General features: G+C 41.3%; 1 protein-coding gene across 9 annotated transcripts in view; it reads right to left on the bottom strand.

Annotated features, from left to right (window-relative positions):
• The window catches only part of Raly (RALY heterogeneous nuclear ribonucleoprotein), an 84181-nt gene that overhangs the window by 39013 nt on the left and 23198 nt on the right, over positions 1–21970 (bottom strand). For 7 of the 9 annotated variants that reach the window (XM_052726417.1, XM_052726418.1, XM_052726416.1 and 4 more), the window contains exon 2: positions 17890–17971. The exons of the other annotated variants lie outside the window; for them this stretch is intronic. The gene's annotated coding sequence lies outside the window, so the exon portion shown is untranslated. The remainder of the gene's footprint in view (positions 1–17889; positions 17972–21970) is intronic. 9 annotated transcript variants of the gene reach the window in all.

The raw sequence follows: 21970 nt of genomic DNA, 5'->3' as shown, positions 1-21970 counted from the left end.
CTGATAGCACAGGCACTAAGATCAACGATTAATAAATAGGACCTCATGAAACTGAAAAGCTTCTGTAAGGCAACAGACACTGTCAATCAGACAATGTGACATCCTACAAAATGGGAAAAGATTTTTACCAACTCCACATCCAATAGAGGACGAATACCCAAAATATATACAGAACTCAGGAAACTACATATCAAAAAAACCAAGTAATACAATTGAAAAATGGGGTACAAGCCAGGCATAATGGCACACATCTGTAATTCCAGCACTTGGGAGGCAGAGGCAGGAGGATCTCTGAGTTCAAGGTCAGCTGGGGATACAAAGTGAGTTCCAAGACAACAAAAGAGAAACCCTGTCTGTAAAACCAAAACCAAAAAAACAAACACAAATGGGGTACAGATCTAAACAGAGAATTCTCAACAGAAGAATCTCAAATGGTTTGAGAAACACTTAAAAGAAATGTTCAACAGCCTTAGCCATCAGAGAAATGCAAATCAAAATGACTTTGAGGTTCCATCTTATATCTGCCAGAATGGCTAAGATCAATAACACAAGTGACAGCCCATGCTGGCTGGTGAGGATATGGAGCAAGGGGAACACTCCTCCATTGCTGGTAGAAGTGCAAACTTAAACAACAACTATGGAAATCAGTATGGCAGTTCCTCAGAAAGACAGTAATTGATCAGCCGCAAGATCCAGCTATACCACCACTCTTGTTATATACCACAAAGACATTTGCTCAAACATGTTCACTGCAGCTTTATAATAGCCAGAAACTGGAAACAACTTAGATGTCTCAACAGAAGAATGGATAAAGAAACTGTGGTACATTCACACAATGGAGTATTACTCAGCTGTTTAAAAAAAAAAAAATGAAATTTGCAGGCAAATGGATGCAACTAAGGGAGAAAAAAAAATCCTGCGTGCAGTAATCCAAACCCAAAAAGACAAGTAAATGATAACCAACCTATAATCTGTAGACTCAGATGTCAGGTAAAGAGAAGAGATCTAGGGGGATACATGGATCTCTCTAGGAGGGGAAAACAGAATACATTTTACAGGCAGACTGGCTGACTGGGGGGGATCAAGTAGGGGAGAGATAGGGTGGAGGGAGAAGTGTAGGGAAAGACAGCTGGAATTGGGGTGCATTTGGAGGGTGGTGTGGAAACCTAGAGCAGTGGAAACTTCCTGGAGTCTATGAAAGTGATACTAATGAGGACTCCTGGTAATGGGGCATATGGAGTCTCAACTGGCCATTTCTTGTAGCCAGCCAGGCAAGACTTCCAGTGTCTGGACTGGGTTGAATTCAATTGAGTTGTTGCCCAAGGGGTCCCATGGAAATCCCCAAACCCAAGCTGTTGTTAAGAAAAACAGTTGCTCTCAGCAAACTGACAGCAAGACCCCATTGCCAAGAACAACACCCACACAACTCACTGAACATGGAGAAGTTGAACATGAAGCTTTCACCACCACGTTCTAGTCTCTTTGGTGTGAGAAGGTACTCTGCAGGCTACTGAAAGGAAACATGGACACCAGCCCAGTCATAAAACCTTTGACCTACTATCTGTCCTACCTGTAAAATATACTAGGGCAATAATGGCACAGAACTTGTAGGAGTAGACAACCAATATCTGGTATGACTTATGGGCCACTCCATGAGAAGGAACTCACATCCAACACTGTTTGGGTAACCAAGAACCAGAAACTAGATAGCCCAGAGACCTAGGGTAAAACCAAACACTATGATTCTTTAAAAAATAGATAGATGAATGAATGAATGAAAATGATTCCTAATGATATCCTGCTATACTCATAGATCAGTGCCTTGTCCAGTCATCATCAGAAAGACTTCCTCGGGCAGCAGATGGGAACAAATGCAGAGACCCATACCCAGACATTATACAGAGAGTCTAAATTGGAGGTCCATTAAATTCCTCCCCTCAGAGCTCAGGGAATCTCGAAGAGGAGGTGGAAAGATTTTTAAGAGTCAGAAGGGATGGAGGACACGCAGAACAAGGCCCTCTGAATCAACAAAGCAAAGCGCATATGAACTCACAGAGAACGAAGCACCAAGCACAGTGCCTACCTGGGTCTACACCAGGTCCTCTGCATATATATTATAGCTATTAGCTTAGTATTTTTATGGAACTCCTGACTGTGAGAACAAGTGGGTCTCTGACTCTTGTGCCTGCTCTTGGGATTCTTCCTCCTGTTGGGTTGCCGTGTCCAACTTCAATATGATAATTTTTGCTTCACCTTATTTTGTCATGTTTGGTTGTTATCTTTTAGAAGCCTGTTCTTTTCAAATGAGAGACAGAAAGGGAGTAGATCTGGAGGAGAGGGAAGATGGGGAGGAACCGGGAGGAGCAAAAGAAGGGGAAACTATAATCAGGATATACTGTGTGAGAAGAATCTATTTTCAAAAAACATAAATAAACAATTTATGTTTAAAACACTGAAATAGAGGCAGGGGGACCACCATAAGATCAAGGCCAGCCTTGAGTGAGACCCTGTCTCCCAAACAGAACAAACATTAAGTCATATGCCCATTAATATTCATTAAAATTTGACAGGATTTTAGACAATCAAGAAACATCAGTTTCTCTCAGTATTGATCATTGAGGCTGTTTAGTAGTCATACTAAGCAGCCAATCTAATTCTTAAGAAGTTGGGAATAAAAACCAGAGAGTGGATGGGAGCCTGGTAGGAGGCCTATAGCCAGAGTGATCTAAATAAAGTAGATGCCATCATTAACCTCATCTTGAGACATGCTGGTGAAATAGGTTCAAAGGGTCATTTGGGATACCAGACCCCAGGAACCCTTACACTGAGGTCAGTATAGGAAAACTATATGGGACTATGAGAAGGGATGGGGGTGGGAGTGGGAGGCTACAGATGGGAAATAAATTGAATTAGCTATTTTTCTTTGTTCTGAGATAGAGAAGAGCTTGGGAGGAGCCTAGTTTAAAAAAAAAAAAAAAAAAGCAGTAACTGTAAACTGTATAGAGCTCTCAATGTATTTTCTAGCTCTGTCTGAGATCACACCCTCATGATCCAAACTGCCGAAATGGCCATCTGTTCTCCCACGCTTTTAGCAACTAAAGCCAAAAACTATATCGAAGTGTTCTTGAATCTAGGCCCTGGCTGGGAACAGTAAAGAAACTGAAGTCTGTGTTCTTAATGAAGGAACTATACCTAATCTCAGGACTGGGACACAGAAGCCAATCACACGGGCCCTGCAGCCTTAACATTCCCTATTTACTTCTCTAGTGAACAAATTCCTTGTTGGTTGTAGTCATTCCTTTTTCTTGTCTGTCATTCCTTCTGTGAAATTTGTTCTTGTAGGTGTGAATGAATATATGTATGGAAGCGGTCATACACAGATGAGTGTGGCAACCAGAAGTCAGTCTCAGATGTCATTCTTCAATAGCTGCCCATCTCTACTTCCCTAGCATTGGGATTATAAAGGCGTGCCACCACACTTAGCTTTTATGTATTTATGAATTCATTTATTTACTTATTTACTTACTTACTTACAGTCTTTTTCAAATAGTCTCACTCTTAGCCTTGACTGACCTGGAGCTGTTATGTAGACCTGGCTGGCCTTGACCTCTCAGAGATCTGCCTGTCTCTCCCCACAATTAAAGGCATGTGCCACCATGCCCAGCAAGTTCTCTTTTTATTGTTGTTGTTGCTTCTTTGTTTGGAGGGGGGAGAGGGGTGTTTGTTTTTCAAGACTGGGTTTCTTTGTGTAGCCCTGGCTGTCCTGGAACTTGCTCTGTAGACCAGGCTGGCCTCAACCAGGAAGGGGTTTTTTGTTTTGTTTTTCTTTTTTAACATTGGTTTGGGGAGCTGAACTTGGGGTCCTCATACTTACATGGCAAGCACTTTACTGAGTTATTTCTTCAGTCCGTGTGGGGGGTCTTTCTAATCTCTAATATGGAAAAGGTACAGGACTTCCTTCTCCTACCCTCCCCCAACCTCATGCTTATTTTATCACAGAATCTTGGCACACAAAATGTGTTATATTTTAAGAGCTGGAGAGATGGCTCAGTGGTTAAAAGCAATGGTTGTTTTTCCAGAAGACCTGGGTTCAATTCACAGTACCCACATGGCAACTCTCAACTGCCTACAATTCCAGTTCAGGGAATTCAAAGTCCTCTTCTGGTCTCCACAAGCACCATGAAGGCAAAATGCCCATACACACAAAAATAAAATAAACATTATGTTTTATAATTGAATAAATGACACTTTAATCCTAAAAATTCAAAATGGGTTCAAGGGAAATATTCTTGGCTCAAAGTCAGGCTATGTGAACTGTAATTTTACCATTAAAGTGCTTAGTGATCTTGAGAGCAAGCTCCAGTCATTCTTTGGACCACCTATCTGTATAAATGAGTTATCACTTATGATCTCAGAAGGTCCTTTCAGTGCTAAAGGTACATGAGATTTGGGATTTGGGATAGTAGACCCCAGGAACCCTTACCAGGGATGATGTGCTTCTCAAACCATCTGTTTATTCCATAGAATATAGGAGGCACAACCAACACTCACAGCCCCCAAAACCACCAAGCACATAGGACTCTGCTGTCAGCAGCATCACAGACCGTCGGTTTACTTAATCCCTTCTGATGAACTGCCAAGAATAAATTGAAGGTGAGCAGCAGAGCATTTTAATGAGTCCAGGGCCTAATGAATCTTTTCCTCCTGTGTCAATTAGAATTTCAAAGCTAGGCTCTCCAAGGACCAATTTATTGGTAACAGAGAAAGCCTTTTGTTCATCGGCTGCTGCTTCCAGAGCCACCTGCCCTGGCCTTGGTATCTACCAGACAACGGTCCTGCTTACTCATGCGTGTCGAATGCTGTGACAGAACCTGACCTGAGAGGCTCTTTTTTTTTTTTTTTCCCCAATACCTCTGGGGCATGAAACTGAGAAGGAAAATGAGCCCAGCATTTCTTAAGATAAGGGTGGTTAGAGAAGAACAGACTTTACTGTCATCTCCCGGAGTCTTCAAAGAGCTAACAGAAACAGATCAGCTTGCCTTAACCTCTACTCAAGCAAGTTTTGTAGATATGATATTTGCTAAAAGTATTTTGAACTCTCATACTAATCTGTTAGTTTATCGGTCACAATGACAAGTCATCTGACAAAGTCAACTAAGGGAGCAAAGATTTATTTTGGTCTATGGTTTCAGTCTATGGCTAACTAGCTCCACGACTACTGGCCTGTGACAAATGAGGCTGCTCACCTCATGGCAGCTAGGAAGCAGAAGAAAGAGGGGCCAGCTTTATCCTTCAAAATCATGTCTTCAGTGACCTACATCTTCCAACCAGGCCTACTTCCTAAAAGCCCATTTAGTAGGAACCTATCCGTAGATTTAACACATTGATGAAGTCATTACCTTCATGGTCTAAGAACCTCAATAGTGCCATCAGCGAGAGAACTAAACCATCAAGTCACTGGGGGAGGCAGGGAATGACTCACCACCACACCTTCATATCTAAAAACTGCAACAATCTCAAAAGCAGTTATCAACAGTACTATTATTATTAGACATAAAAACTGATACTCTTAAGAGGGAAAGAACCAACCTAGGAACACAATTAGTAAACTACAGGCAGGAATCAGAACTTTTATCAGTGTAATTCTGAAGGCAGGGTTCTTTCTATCAAACTACAATAACCTTGTTTAGACACCTGAGATGATGTCCAGAATGACAGAGGTGGTCTCCAAGCAGCCTCAGCAACATTTGAACACTTGTTAATTCACTCTTTTACACAAGGTACATGTAAAAATGTGCACTTGTTTATGTTGTGGATATTCCTTTATACTGTGTGAAGGTATTTCACTGTGATTGGTTTAATAAAAAGATGAACAGCCAACAGCTAGGCAAAATTTTCAGGGCAGAGAAAATGCTGGAAAGAAGAACAGTCATGAGGAGTCGCCAGCCAGAAATGGAGGAAAGAGGAAAGCAAGATGGGCAGAGTAAAGGTAAAGCCAAGAGGCAGAAAGTAAATTAATAGAAATGGGTTCACTTAAATTAAGAGCTAATGGGGCAACCCTAAGCTATCGGTCAAGCATTCATAATTAATAAGTCTCTGTGTGGTGATTTGGAAGCTGGCTAGCACAACAGAGAAAGACATGTTTATTCCACTAATAACTGAAATTTCTAAACCCCAGAAAATACTAGCACTCCCCCCACCCCAAATCCTGTCTTACAAATCTTTTATTTAATTGATTTGTGGAACATTTCTAGTTGTGGATTTAACAGCTCCCAAGCACCTGATAATCATTTCTCATCCTGTTCTCTCCAAGTGGCACAGTGCCAGCTGGATTACTACTGTTCAATCATCAGAAATGTTTTGATGTGAGCAGACATAATCAAATCAGGTTTCCAAATGGCTATGAGGCTATTAGGACTCTGATGGGGAAAGCAGAAGTCAAGACCTCAAATTTACATTGCAAAAGGGGGGGGGGGGATCACAGCAACAACTATACAGTAATTGTTTATGTTTATTCTCCATGTGTTTATATGTAATATACTATATGTGTGTGTATATAATATAAATGCACACACATACATAACTCTATATAATTGCTTTTTTTTTTAATCTACATTTTCTTCAGTGGTGTAGCCACACTCCATTGCCACTACTCTAAACATGCTCCCGTAGTAACTCTACTCAAACTCACGGATTCAACAATGGGTTTGGGGTAGGAAACTACTTAAGAAGAGGGAGGAGATCAGCAAAAGTAGGAAGGAAGCAAAATAGAGTGATGGGACATGAATATGGTCAAATATATGATTATATACATGCATGAAAATGTCATAAAACTCAATGTTATATAAAGTATATGCTAATAAAGAATTTTTTTTTTTTGGTTTTTCGAGACAGGGTTTCTCTGTGTAGTTTTGCGCCTTTCCTGGGACTCACTTGGTAGCCCAAGCTGACCTCGAACTCACAGAGATCCGCCTGGCTCTGCCTCCCGAGTGCTGGGATTAAAGGCGTGCGCCACCACCGCCCGGCCAGAAATTTTTTAAAGTTAACTCAAAGCACATCTAATATTAGTTGGTAACTAACCAGGGAAAAGGGAGAGGCTATTCTAGAAGGAACATTTGAGAAGTTTTCCTAGTGCTCAAACCCAGATGTAGTCAACTTCAAATCTCAGTGCTCTTCCACATTGCTTCTGTGGAGGTTAAGAATGGAGTCAGGCTTCAAACAATTCTGCACATCAACTGGAGTGTTAGAGCAAGCTGCTAGTTTAAGTGTGGGGGTAGCATGAATGAGTGGAAAACTAGCAACTTACTATCTTTGCACAAAGTGGTAGTTCTAAGACAATGGCTAAAATAAAATAGTATGTTCCCATGACAAAGACCAAATAAAAAGCTAATGTAAGGAAATTTGGCAAAAGACCCTAGTTGCTCTTTCCAACCATGTGGGTTGACAACTAGAGACTAAAAAGAGACAGTATGACAGACAGAATTATGAGCCAGAGATTATGAGAGAAGAAAACCTAAGAAAGGAAATCAAGTTATTTCTCCAGGGTTGGAGAGATAACTTAGCAATTAAAGTACTTCCTGAGGAAGGAAGTGGCCCAGAGTTCAGATCCCTAGAGCCGAGTAAATGCCAGTTATGTATGGTACCCAACCTCCAGGCACCAGGAGAAAGATAATTCCAGGTTACATTTTCAAGAAGGTATTAACTAATTTTGGACCTAATTTAGAAATCTTGACTCAGCTGATTTTTACACTAATGAGTTAAACAAAACTTGACACATTTCCAGAAAAAGTTGTTTAACTTAGGAGACTATAAGACGTTAGGTGTTACGAATTATTGTGGGCCATGACACAAATACAGCAATAGCAATTGATAATTCAGATGTCAATCCACCAGATGAATAATTCTCTGATGGAGGAGAATCCTGTTCGAGCAAGACTAACAGAACCACTGACTCTGGAAACTGTTGTTCCTGTCTGTAATTTCACAAGTGCAGAAACAGCTGTGGTATCTCCAATACCTGCACTGTAATGTGCAACCTCATATGATATGCATATGTAATCTCATGACTGCATCTCAATCTTATAGGCACATATATCTATGGATGGTCAGGAAGATGACTTCTCATTAAGCTGTATAATTTTGATATAGAGAAAATATACTAGAATATGCTTCATAACTAGATCTACTGTCCCACAAGGCCTGTAAGACACTTAAAAGTCTACTTTGTTCCTTTAACTCAGACTAACATAAGAAAACAACAATTTCTCCCCAGTCTAAGACAAGCTACATATATTTTGCTAATTTGAAACCTCAGAGCAGTTTCAAACTAGACTGAATGCTTCTGTAAACGGATCATAAGTTAAAAACTTTACAGATATGTACAAGGTCAGAGTTGCAGATATCTAACCAAGGTTATTAACTCAAAGCAACCTAAAATACTATACCGATTCTTCGCTTGCCAAGTCTGGCCAATAAAGACCTGACTCCCTGTGGAGATCTCTCAGCAACCTATCTTACTGGCACTGTGCCCACAGCCTCAGGTCAGTCTATACACAAGGGATCTTGAAGGCAGGCGTTGCCACGGTTACTCACTCCCATCAGTTTTTGTAACTTTTTTTATTGCAAAAAGTTTTGCTGTTGAATGTGTATATAAGCTGTGGAGAATTGGAGCAGAGTAGCATACAGAGAACTGAAACTAGAAGGAATCAGAACTAGGAAGAATTAGAGCTGTAGCTAATTAGAACTATAGCAGAAGAATAAAACAGCATGGCCCAAACAGTTTGTGTATGAATTTATTCTGTTCCTAGAAAATATCCCTCAGACAGAAAAGTCCTAAATTAAGTTTCGATATGCTGTGAACCTTCTCTTTGAACCCTGTTTTGTAGCCTTTGGAGTTGGTCTCCACAGGTTAGATTAGTTAGGGAAATTCAAACCCTAGTATTTCCCTCCCCTCCTAACCCTTTCCTCAACCTTCTGCTTGCTCTGGCTCCCCTTCAAACCTTTTATCTCTAAGATCCATTCCTTCTGCATGGCACCCTATGTAACACCTCTGCTTCTTCATATGAACTAACAGAAAAGCAAAATGACCAAAAAGAAATGGTGGATGTTAGTCCCAGCAGGCTGAAATTAACTTCCAAGAAAAAGTGGTAGCAGGGGCTGGAGAGATGACTCAGTGGTTAACAGCACTGACTGCTCTTTCAGAGAACCTGGGTTCAATTCCCAGTACCCACATGGCAGCTCACAACTGTCTGTAACTCCAGTTCCAGGGGACCCGACACCCTCACACAGACAGACATGCAGGCAAAACACCAATGCACATAAAATAAAAAAATAAATTATTAAAAAGTGTGATAGCATTCTAGAGAGAGAAAGAAGCTGCCTACTATGTTTAAAAATAAAAACTTGGGCAAGTGAGCTAGCTGCAGGTAAAGGCACTTGCCCTGCAAGCGTGTCAACTTGAGTTCAATTTCTAGAACCCACAAAAAAATTGAAGGAGAAATCCAATCCCATGAAGCTGTCTTCTGATCTCAACATATATCATGACATAAACCATACATATATAGCATACACACATACAAATATACACACACGCAGAAATTTTAGAAGTTGACATGCTCATTATATTATGTATTAAATTACATGCTGTCAGGAAACACAGGCCTGCCTACTTTACAGGAACAAGATGTCAGAAGACAAGAGAATCCTGATACCCAGCTCAAGTAAAGGAGGTCAATCAAATGTCAGTGGTGGCCACTTGGGAAACAGCACAGTGACATAAAGCCATATGTAATGTTCAAAGGGCCTGAGGTGAGAGTCATGGCATCTGTCACTTAAATACAGTGTAACTTTAGATACATTTCTTTTTTTTTTTTTTTTTTTTTTAAGATTTATTTATTTATTATGTATACAGTATTCTGCCTGCATGTGTCCCTGCAGGCCAGAAGAGGGCACCAGATTTCATTACAAGTGGTTGTGAGCCACCATGTGGTTGCTGGGAATTGAACTCAGGACCTCTGGAAGAGCAGTTGGTGCTCTTAACCGCTGAGCCATCTCTCCAGCCTAGATACATTTCTTAATTCTTTACTGGGCTTAGGCTTCATACTTATAAAATGTGAATGCTGTTTGAGGTCTCTGTTGTTTTTAAAATAGTGCCCTGGAACTAAGATGGTTTAAGGCCTTAGGGACAATCTTTTAGAAAGGTGGGAAAATGAGCCACTGGACTTACTGCAAAGCTACAACAAAGAAAGCAGCTATGCTGGGCCTTAAGTCTCTCTAAAGAGCTCTTCTGTAAATGTGGTAATTGTCTGTTAAGGATCTTTGACTCTAATATCCTAAAAAGTGCATCATTTCATGACAAATAATAGTGAGAAAAAAATGCAGAAACAAAACTGTATCCATCCTTTCCAACCTATTCCTTTTTTTTGTTTTTATTTTTTGTTTTTTTTTTTGTTTTGTTTTTCAAGACAAAGAAATCTGTGTAGTATTGGAGCCTTTCCTGGAACTCACTCTGTAGACCAGGCTGGCCTCAAAGTCACAGAGATTCGCCTGGCTCTGCCTCCCAAGTGCTGGGATTAAAGGCACATGCCACCACGGCCCTGCTCCACTCTATTCTTAAAAGTATACCATTATGAAGGGGTCCCATTAAAAAGTCCCTAACAGCCGGGCGGTGGTGGCGCACGCCTTTAATCCCAGCACTCGGGAGGCAGAGCCAGGCGGATCTCTGTGAGTTCGAGGCCAGCCTGGACTACCAAGTGAGTTCCAGGAAAGGCGCAAAGCTACACAGAGAAACCCTGTCTCGAAAAACAAAAAAAAAAAAAAAAAGTCCCTAACAGCTGATATAAGAGTTCAAGGCCAGGCTCAGCTTCCTAGCAAGCAAGAGGCCAGTCTGGACATAAAACCTTATCCTTAAAAAAAAAAAGGGGGGGGGGGGCGCGCGGGGGGGGGGGGGAGAGACAGACAATTTAAGAAGTGGGAGGATGGTCGTTCACACCTGTAATCCCAGCACTAGGGAAGCAGAGGCAGGCAGATCTCTGCTTGAGGCCAGGCTGGTCTATAAAGTAAGTGCCAGGATTGTTACACAGAGAAACTAGTAAGGGCAAGGCTATGGGGTCACACACCTTTAATCCTAGCACTTGGGAGGCAGAGGCAGGTGGATATCCAAATCCAGGAGCAGCTTGGTATACAGAGAAAGTTCCTGGACAGTCAAGAGTGTCTTGGGGAGGAAGGGAGAGAGGGAGGAAGCAAGCAAGCAAGCAAGCACAGTAGCCCCTACCAATTAAGCATAAATGAGCACGAAGCAGAACATGAAAACATAGGAGGTCTCAGAAAGTATGGGAACTCAGGGCTAAAGTCCTACCACTTCTGCAACTAAAGACTGGATAGGCCCCAGGCTCAGGAGAGAACCCTCTCAGAGAGAGCTTAAATTCACTGGCACCGTGGTAACTATGGATTTGGATTACAGCCCCTGGTTCTATTACTTAATAGCAGAGCCCTTTCTTATGGGGCTCTGAAGGCTTTGTCAAATTGAAAGTGAATACAGATCTGAGGACCTACCTAAATCTAAAACAATCTTACTCCTAAAATCTACAGATCTCATCTCCCACTCTCCCTGAAAGAGGCTCATTAAGCTTGATATAGACAACTTTTTTTTTCCTTTCCTGCACTTCAGTTGTGGGTACACAAGGGAGGCTTATTTGCCTGAACTATTCCCATCTCTCAACCTTGAAAATGACAGGTTCATGTTTTACTAGAGACTCTTCCATATCAAAGACCTTTTGATTCTTGGATCTCTAGGACCCAAATCTGAGTTCTGGGAAAGGTAGTTTAAAAGAGTGTATAGCAAAGGGCATGGAGGTATTTCCAATTCTCAGGCTACCCAATGCCTGCCCTTTCTTGGGTACTTTTAAATACTCTATTCTTCCAGGAACACTGTGGCCAGAGGCTGGGGAGGTAGTATGCTTGTCAGAAAGCTCAGTCTCTGGGGTCAAGAGGTCAGAGTTCAAACCAGAGTTGTTTTAGACACAATGTGGCCACTGCATTCATTTTCTTCACTAAGCCTTTGCTTTCTCCTCTGGAGATATTGGTAGCTTAATAGGTTTTTAGAAAGATTAGGGAGATAATCTATTTAAAATACCTGCTACAAATGCACAGCAGATATACATTAAATATTCCTCAAGAGGGAAAGAGAATTGCACAGGAGAGCAGTTGGGGGTGAGAAAAAAATAAAGTGATATGCATGAAGATGCTATAATGGAACATGTTGCTCATGCTAATCTAGAGTTAATAATAAAAGAGGGCTAGCAACACGGCTCAGTGTGTAAAGGTGTCTTATCTTAAAGTTCAAGATCTAGATGGTAAAGGAAAGAACAACTGCAAAGGTTCTCTGACTTCTATGTGTGCTGTATATTGAGTCTTTTCTATCAAATACTATAAAACTTGTGTTTTTGACAGGAGTTCCGATCTTTTTGTCTCTCCTACCTGGTAAGACTTTCATACAAATGTTTTAATCCCATTCTCTATAAAATCACTTTACACAAAGTGGTTACTAACTCCTAGCCAGGCATAGTGGTGCACACCTTTGATCCCAGCACTTCGGAGGCAGAAGCAGGAGTTCGAGGCCATCGAGTTCCACGACTGCCAGACCTGCACAGTGAGATACTGTCTCAAAAACAAACAAACAAAAAGATAACTCTGTCCCCCTGTATTTCCTTTGCATTTTTCTTTTAAAACCAGCCAATCTCCAAAGACTATGAGGCTGAGTGCTAGGCAATGGGGAGATGACAGAGTCTCCACCAGTGCTCGGATAAAAACCAAGTACACTTCCTGTCTGTATGCTTGCTTCTCCTTGTTGTGAACAGCACACCCTCCTGACTAAGAGCAAACATTTACCTTGCTCAGACTCTTACTGGAGTGGTGGTCTCTTTCTTTGCAAACTTATTTCTAATAGCATGCATGTACCTATGCACATAAAGTTAACTAAAAAAATTTTTAAGAGGGAAAGGGTAAATTACCAAAAGAAAACTGTGTCATTCACATGACAGGTAGGGAGGACTCAGGGACAAACCCCAGCCAGCAGATCAGAGTGCAGCACATTGGGAATGGGCCAATTTATGGAATCTGCTATGTTATTCTAAAAGCATCTGGATCTTGTACCAGCCTAAGTAAATCAAACAGGAGCGCTTAATGGAGCGTTTTTTTCCAAGAACAAGTACAGACTATGTTATTGACACAAGTCACAGGGAACCTGAGAGGCTGTTGATGGAGATGTTAGGAAAGCTGATGTGCTTTCTGTTCCAATCTTTGCTACTACATATATGTGGGTGCAATTGGCCTGAGCTCTAGAGAAGAAAACCCTGGAATGAGACAGAAGAGATCTGGAATCTAGTCTGAGCAAGTGGCTTCACTTCTTCATCCTCACTTTTTCTTTCTTTTGTCAGTATTATTTCTCTACATGTCTACTCTATTATCACTATCCCCTCTTTCAGAAAATAGTATGGTTCTAAAAGACTAAGCTAATACTGGCAGGAACTGGAGGAATTCTGGGTCTATCTTTCCATTCTGCTGCATTATCTATTATACAAAAGGGCTGGATCAGAGAAACCAAGGCATTTCCAGAGCTACACGAACAAACAACCGCCCTCCCCACAAAAAATAAATAAATAAATAAATAAAAAATTTTATAAAAATTAAAAAAAAAAAAAAAAACCACAAAACTATTCTTGGTGCCTGAAACTGGTTTCAATAAGATTCTAAATATTCTAGGGCTAGACAAAGCCATTTAAAAAAACAAAATAAACAAACAAAAGCCATATACAGGTATTTTACCTGCACATAATGTCTATGCACCACTTGTGTGCCTATTACAGGTGGAGTACAAAGAGGGTCTGAGACCTCTGAAAAGCAACCAGTGTCATCTCTCCAGCCCCTAAAACTCAACTCTTGAAGAGCCTTCTAGTGGGGCTAGGAAGATGATACCATGGTAAACAGAGCTTGCTGTTCGTGCAGATGACCAGAGTTTGGTTCGCAGCACCCACATCAGGCACCTCACAACCACCTATAGCTCTAGCTCCAACGCCAGTTCTGGCACACACACCACATACACACAAATACAAAGAAAAGGAAAGCCTTCTCTCAAATGAAATCTTCTCAACCAAGAGCAAAAGCCAGAATACAAATACAGCTTGAGAACAAGACAGTGGCTCTCTAAAGCTTTCTGCCTTATGCCTCCTTTTATAGCTGAGGGAAGTGAAACTTAGGAATGAATTGCTTTCCCAAGGTTGGGCAGACTAAAGTTCAGAACCCGAAGTGCCACGTTCCCTTTTTTATTTTATTTTATTTTTTTATTTTATTTTATTTTTTTTTGGTTTTTCGAGACAGGGTTTCTCTGTGTAGCTTTGCGCCTTTCCTGGAACTCACTTGGTAGTCCAGGCTGGCCTCGAACTCACAGAGATCCGCCTGGCTCTGCCTCCCGAGTGCTGGGATTAAAGGCGTGAGCCACCACCGCCCGGCCCCTTTTTTAAATCTAATTATTTAACACATGGTCTGAGGATTTATTTCAGTCGCTGACGGGTAAACACCACTCTGTACCAGGCTTCTTCCCTTGTCCTTTTTTCTCTCTTCCCTGCCTTTTCTCTCTCTTTCAAGGAAGAAGTTTTTGATTTAAGGTTGCATCTTGTGAAGGAAAATGTGGCAGAGCAGAGCAGTTTGCATCATGGCAGACAGGAAACAGAGAAGGGAATATGGGACCCTGGAATATACAATCCAAAGACATACCTCCAGTGACCTGCTTCCTCCAATTAGCCAGGGCAGGTATTTTTCCATCATCCATTAGCATCATAATAACCACAATAAGATCTAACTTTGCAGATGAGGAAAACTATAGGTCAGTGAAGTTAGTCACTCAGGAGATAAATGTCACAGCAAAGACTCAAATCTCAGTATAAATCTGACTCCTTTAAGGTTATATGGTTTCCGGTTTTGAAGACTATATTCAACAATGGAAAAAGAAACACTAACTGACCCCCAAGTTATTTCCTCAAGAGTCTTTTGTCTCTTGCCCTATGCACTACTGTAGCTCTTGATAAGTTCAGCTAACTGCAGAAATGAAAGGAAATGGTAATAAAGGTAAAAGAATGGAAACTCAGATAAGACAAAAATGCTGGGGAAAAAACCCCAGAGACTTTTGTATGCTATTCCTTCCCCTCCAAGCTCATCCTCTGGAGTAGCTAGGACTATAGTCCTTTACCTCTCTGCTTTGTGTTAATGGAGTCTTTTGTAATAGGTTTTCCCAATTTCTCTACCTAAGCCCCATTAGGTAAATTCCCTACAGCATCTCTTACTGATCTCAAAAATCTTTCTATCACAGTACTGAACTTTGAACCTAAGACAGAAGTGGCCTTGTACCTTCATGCGTTTGTTCATTCATTCCTTTTCTTCTTTTAGAGAAAGGGTCTCAGGAAGTGTCCAGGCTGACCCTGCATCTCTATAACCAGAGCAGGCCCTGACCTTATGACCCTCTGGCTTCAGTCTCCCAAGTAGCTGGGATTATAGGCCTGTGCCACCAGGCCTAGCTTTATCTCATAATCCTAGCAGCACAGCTGCTAACAGACCTTGGTTTCCTGAACTGTCGTTTCCAATTTCCTGACTTAGATTCTGACCTCACAGCAGTGTTCTTAGGCTCAGGACTCCCTAGAAGTGTCCTTTCGCTGATTTGATCTATAGGACCTACTAGTTCCTCTCTTGCTTAGCCATCTTTTTCTCTGCCCACTGTTTCAATAATACAGTAAGAAAACATTTTTTTATTTTTTATTTTTATTTTTATTTTTTATTTTTTATTTTTTGGTTTTTCGAGACAGGGTTTCTCTGTGTAGCTTTGCGCCTTTCCTGGAACTCACTTGGTAGCCTAGGCTGGCCTCGAACTCACAGAGATCTGCCTGGCTCTGCCTCCCGAGTGCTGGGATTAAAGGCGTGCGCCACCACCGCCCGGCAAGAAAGAACATTTTTAGTTTTAATAAAGCAAGAAAAGGAGGGGCACATATACACTTAGTAATAATAATAAATGCAATTTTTTAAATCAATGGCCCAAGCCTTAAGAACCAGAAAAAGAAACAAAGTATATAAAGCAAATAGAGATTAGGAAATAACAGATTAAAGTAAGAAAAATCAATGGAACAACAAACTAATAAAACCAAAAATTCAGTCTTTGAAAAGATTATAAAATGTATAAACCAACAGACAAAAAAAAATAGGAAAATACAAATTACTAAAACTAGGAAGAGAGATGCTCTGATTTTTATGTAAAAGGAATATAAGGAAACACTAAATAATTTTAAGTGAACAAATCAGACAACATATAAACAAGTATCTAGAAATTACAAATTATCAAGTGACTAAAAAGGAAATAGAAAAATCTAAGCATAACTATATAAAAAGCTAAAGTATTTTTATAATTAGTAATTTTAAGATGTTTTAGGAAAATTTCATGTCCACATGGCTTCAGTGGTAAATTCTACCAAACTTCTAAAGAAATAATACTAATTCTTTACAAATTTTCAGACTATAGAAAAGAAGAACACGATTCTACATTACCACTGACGGGGTTGCACACACCTATGACAGGGGTTAGGGGTTTAGCTTGGTAGCAGAGTGCTTGCGAAGCAAGTGCAATACCCTAGGTTCAAATCTCAGCACAAAAGAAAAAAAATGCAGCAGGGAAGCAGGAAGTTACAACTTTATAAACTGGGGTAAAGACTGGCCAAAGACACATGCTGAGACAAGATTAAAAACTCAGGTATCTGGAAGCAGTGGTGGTGCACGCCTTTAATCCCAGTACTCGGGAGGCAGAGGCAGGAGGATCTCTGTGAGTTCCAGGTCAGTCTGGTCTACAGAATTCCAGGGCAGCCAGGACTACACAGAGAAACTCTGTCTCCCAGCCTCAACCTAGCTATCTAGGTCCGTAACTCCTGTCGGCCCAACTTCTGAGATCCCTTCAGTTCTAGGAATTTTCTTCTTCCAGTCACAGTTAGATAAACAACTGCTGCTTAAGGTCTTCCCGTCTTACATTCTTTGATCCCCTCACAGATCGCAAGGGACCCTAAATCCTTCCTGTCCTGTTGGGCTCAAGTAACTTGAATTTCTGAGGAGGGCTGTCTTAAGTTTTCAAAAAGAAAAAAGTAGACAGAGAGACAGAAACAGCAGAATTCCAGGGGAACTAGCAAGCAGTTCACAGAAGTCTGTCACATCATAATGGTATTCAGTGAGCTGACTCTAAGATCGGCTTTATAGGTCCCTAGATTATTTGCATTTCCTGGACCTCCATTTCTTCATCTATAAAATGGAGTAGTCTAGATAAAGGGAGAGCTAGCATAATAAATTCCCAATGTGGTGATTTCCCTTCCTATCTGAGTTGCCCAATGCCCACTTCACACAGCTCCACTGAATCACATCATCCTTACCCATTTATGATCACATTCTGCAAGGACAGAGAAGACTTAAAATTTCCTTATGCTAACCTGGGGCTTGGTAGATCAAAGAGGCTGAAGTCAAGAAGATCCCCAATGGCTGTTAGAACACATCCAAAGAGTTCAGAAGACAGGTAGAGGTTCCAGGTCCTGAGACTTACCTTCCCCCACAGCACTGGCAAAAGCAAGAAGGAAGGAAGCCTTTTTTCCTGACAAGTGATCCTAAACATTCTTATGACAACTCCAGGAAAGTGACCTCAATCCTCCTCTCAGGCCAGTAGGCCACCTAGGATCACATCCAATCTCTAGAATAATCCAACACATAGAAAATAGTAACCCTAAGATATCAGTTCCAAGGCTAAAAGGAATCCCTAGTTACCCTATATCTTAGTCCAAGATTGCCCAAATCTGCCCGAACACCCTCACTCACCTGTACCAAGAATGAGGCTAGCCAGCTATTTCGTCCTTAGGGTTACAGGTCAACAGCAGCTATCTCTAGAATCAGGACTCACCTGTAACAGAGAAAAGAGGTTTGTCAAGGGTCTTAACCCTTACATATTTTGAATCCTGGTTCCTATCATTTCAGACCATGCTGGGTGCTGTGAAGAAAATTTAAACACAGTCATGAAATAAAAAACAAGGAGTAAGAGTAGAACCTACTTCAGATAAAATGGCCAGAAAAAGACTTTCAAAGGATGCCATGAGAGCCGAGTGAGGGAAAAACCAAGAACTTTTCTTTTTAAAAGAATAGCAGTAATGAGCCATTATATAAATCTGATTCTTTGGAGACAGGATTTCATGTAGCTCAGGCTGGGTTTCAATTCACTATGTAACCAAAGGTGGCCCTCAACTCCTGATCCTCCTACCTCCCACTTCCCAACTCTGGTTGGGCACAGACATGCACCATACCCAACCCTGGTTCTGGTGCTGTCAGCCTACTGTTTTTGGTTTTCTGGTGGTTTTTTTGTTCGTTTGTTTTTTTAGTTTTTTTCCGAGATGGGTTTCTCTGTGAAACAGTCCTGGCTGTCCTGGATCTCACTCTGTAGACCAGACTGGCCTTGAACTCACAGAGATCCACTTGCCTCTGCCTCCCAAGTGCTGGGATTAAAGAAATTGTCACCACTGCCCAGTCAGCTGTCAGCCTACTGTCACATAAAGAGTTCAAAAAGGTCCATTACTTTTCTATAACTTACTTTCCTGTGACAAAAACCTGACAAAAAGCCACTTAAGAGCTGGCTCAGCAGTTAACAGCACTTGCTGCTCTTGCAGAGGACCAGTGCTTCATTCCTGGCACCCACAAGGCAGCTCACAACCACCTGTAACTCCAGTTCCAGGTGATCCATCGTCCTCTTCTGGCCTCTGCAGGCACCAGGCACATACGTGGTACACATACATACATGCAGACTAAGACACACATAAAGTGAAAATAAATCTGTTTTTAAAAAGCTACTTATGGGAGGAAGAATCTATTTAGGCTTTAAGATGGAATACAGGGGACTGAAGAGATGGCTCAGAGGTTAAGAGCACTTGTTCTTGCAGGGGTCAAGGTTCAATTCCTAACCACCACATGTGACACACAATCATCTGTAACTCTAGTCCAAAACTCTCTTCTGACGTAAGCAGGAACCTGGCACAATATGGTACACAGACATACATGCAAGCAAAACATTCTCACACATAAAATGAGTACTTTTTTTGAAAAGAAAGAAAGGCAGATAGCGAAGGGCTATAGGACTGGCATAATGGTTCAGTGGATAAAAGCACTTTACTGAGCCTGAGCACCTGAGTTTCATCCACAGGATCCAAAAGGCAGAAGGGAACTGACTTACCAAGAGGGCTGTCCTCTGACCTGTACACACACGTGTACATACACAATTAAATTAGTAAGTCAATATTAGAAACAAGGAGAAGAGATAGAGTCCCCCATGGATAGGGAGGAGGGCATAACAGCACATCATGTCAGAAGCAGAGGACTGACAGGAAATGAGGCGAGGCTATACAACTTCAAGCTCTTCCACAGTAACCTGCTTCCTCTAGGGAGGCTCCAGCTCCTAAAGTGTCTATATCCTTCCAAAAGAGTAACACCAGCTAAGGACAAAGTATGCAAATACATGAACTTACAAGGGACATTTCACTTTCAAACCACAACACAAGCTTTTACCATACTGGAGCACATTTTTCCCCCCATTTACTTATTCATGTGGGGGTGGAGGTATCTTGCACATGAGCATGCTATGGTACATGTGTGAAAGGTCAGAAGACAACTTGCAGGAGTCAGTTCTCTCCTCTCACAATGTGGGCGCCAAGCATTAAACTCAGGTTGTCACACTTGACAGCAAGTTCCTCTACCCACTGAGTCATCTTACTGTCCCCGCTCCCCCATCAATTAAAGATTGATTTTATTTGGGGGCTGAAGAGGTGGCTCAGTGGTTAGAAGTACTTACTTGCTGTTCTTTCAGAGGACCCATTTGTTTCCTAACACCTACACAAGACATCTTATAAACACTTGCCAAATGCAGCTCCAAGGCCCTCTTCTGGCCTCTGTGGACACCTGCACACATAGGGCATTTGCTCACAAAAACAGACACAAATAAATAAAAATAAGAAAAATAAATCTTAACACACACAGAAATAAAGATCATAAAGGATTAAGATTTATTTTTCTTACTTTTATTTATGTGTTTCTGTGTGGGTTTGTGTAAATGAATGTCAAATGTGTGCAGGTACTTATGGAAGCCAGAAAACATCAAATCCCCTGAAGCAACAGTTATAGGTAGTTATGAGCCTCTGGATGTGGGTACTAGAAGCCTTACTGTGTTACTATGAAAGAGTAACAAGTGTTCTCAGTCACTTAATCACTAAGCCATTTCTCCAGCCCCTGGAGACTATAAGGTTGAGATTATTAACAAGTAGGCTGTCCTGAAATATCTGATCAAAGTACCGTATACAATGATATGGAGACCTTTCTGAGAATCAGCATTTACCGTGTCCTATTTCTGGGAACCACATTACTATGGCCCAATTAACTGCAAGTTAAGACTGAAGGGAATTACTCCTCCCTTAGGCCATGCTATTTATATTAGAGCATTCCATCTAAAAATAGGGAATAGATTCTACAAAAGTATAAAGAAACCAGGAATATATACCTAGAGGCTAAGGAAAATAAGTCACAAAGTAAAATAAAATCATGAGAACACTGGAGCCTGGACAGCAAAGGTGGGATAATCAAGCAAAAGGCCCAAAGAGGGAGAAAGGGAATACTCCAAGGGGTAAAAGACTATAAACTTGACAGAAACAACCGACCATTTTCTATATTTGTAAACAAAATTTTAAACAACATGTCTTTACAGATCCCTTGGTTATTTACAATAAATGATTTCCAAAGTCTAAAGGAGGGCTACTTCAAAGGAGGTACTGAAGCTATCTTCCTGAGGGAAGGGGAAGAAGTAGGAAAAAAAAAAGACTCTGGAGTAGCAACCAGAGCAGGAGAGAACAGTCACAGAAGGTAATTGCAGCCTACTAGCTCCAAGCTCCCTCCAGCAATGCTCACCAGCAGAGGGCCTCCTCCAATCCACTTCTGCTATACAATCAGTACTTCTGGGCTCACAATGTACCCACACACAGGGAATGAAAGAATAACAGAGCTAACAGTCATTGTTTATAGCCAAGTTTGCATATGGATTTGCTAGTTCTATTCCAGCTGCCCTTAACCTTCCACTTTCAAAGCTGTCCTCAACCTTTCTATGAGTTCTGCTTTTCTTAGCCGTGACCAAACACTACAGTCTTGCAGTTCTTACAAGACTCCCATTCACAAAAATACCTAACCTTGACTAAAATAGTAAGTCCAAATGTTGTGTCCAGGTCACCAAGTGGTCCAGCAAAATCCCACCCTACTCTCTAACAAAGGCAGGTGTTAGAATGCCTGGCATAGTTAGTAAGTAACTTAATGTCAGACAGTAAGAACATAGTATATGCCAGAAAAGTTCAATTGAAATTCAATCCAGGCAGTCTCCAGCCTGCCTGGAGGAATGTCCTAAGAATACAACAGATGTGCAAATTCTTGCCTTTGCATATTCTGGGAACTAAGTAAGAACATTTCTCCTTCCTCAGCTGAAGCTGTCTCCAGTTTTCCCCTCCTCCTTCCCTAAGAACCAACCCTGCAGAAATTATCAAGGGAGGCACAAGTAATTACTGTTTTCTTTTCTCCATGCTAATGAGACAGTTGGATGGTTCCCCTTCCCCCTCTAGAGCTAGAAGGAGAATCTTGGGCTTTATAATCAGAAACCAACAATGCCAGACAGTGCTCTGTGCAACTGAGACTATACAGAAGATAGCTTTTCTATCTCTGATGAGAGCGGCACTGAAGGACTGCACTACCTGACAGGAGAGGTCAGACCAGAGCTAGGAGATCTGTCTAAAATCAGAGGAAAGTCAAGGGCAAGGAACCTCCTTATTCCCAACCAGTGTGCTTTCTACATTATCCAGACCTTGTAATGTAGAATAAGTGGGGT

This window comes from Peromyscus californicus, unplaced genomic scaffold, assembly GCF_007827085.1.
Source record: "Peromyscus californicus insignis strain IS unplaced genomic scaffold, ASM782708v3 Scaffold_7__1_contigs__length_154581171, whole genome shotgun sequence".
Taxonomy (NCBI): domain Eukaryota; kingdom Metazoa; phylum Chordata; class Mammalia; order Rodentia; family Cricetidae; genus Peromyscus; species Peromyscus californicus.
This window is presented reverse-complemented; position numbering and strand designations above follow the sequence as displayed.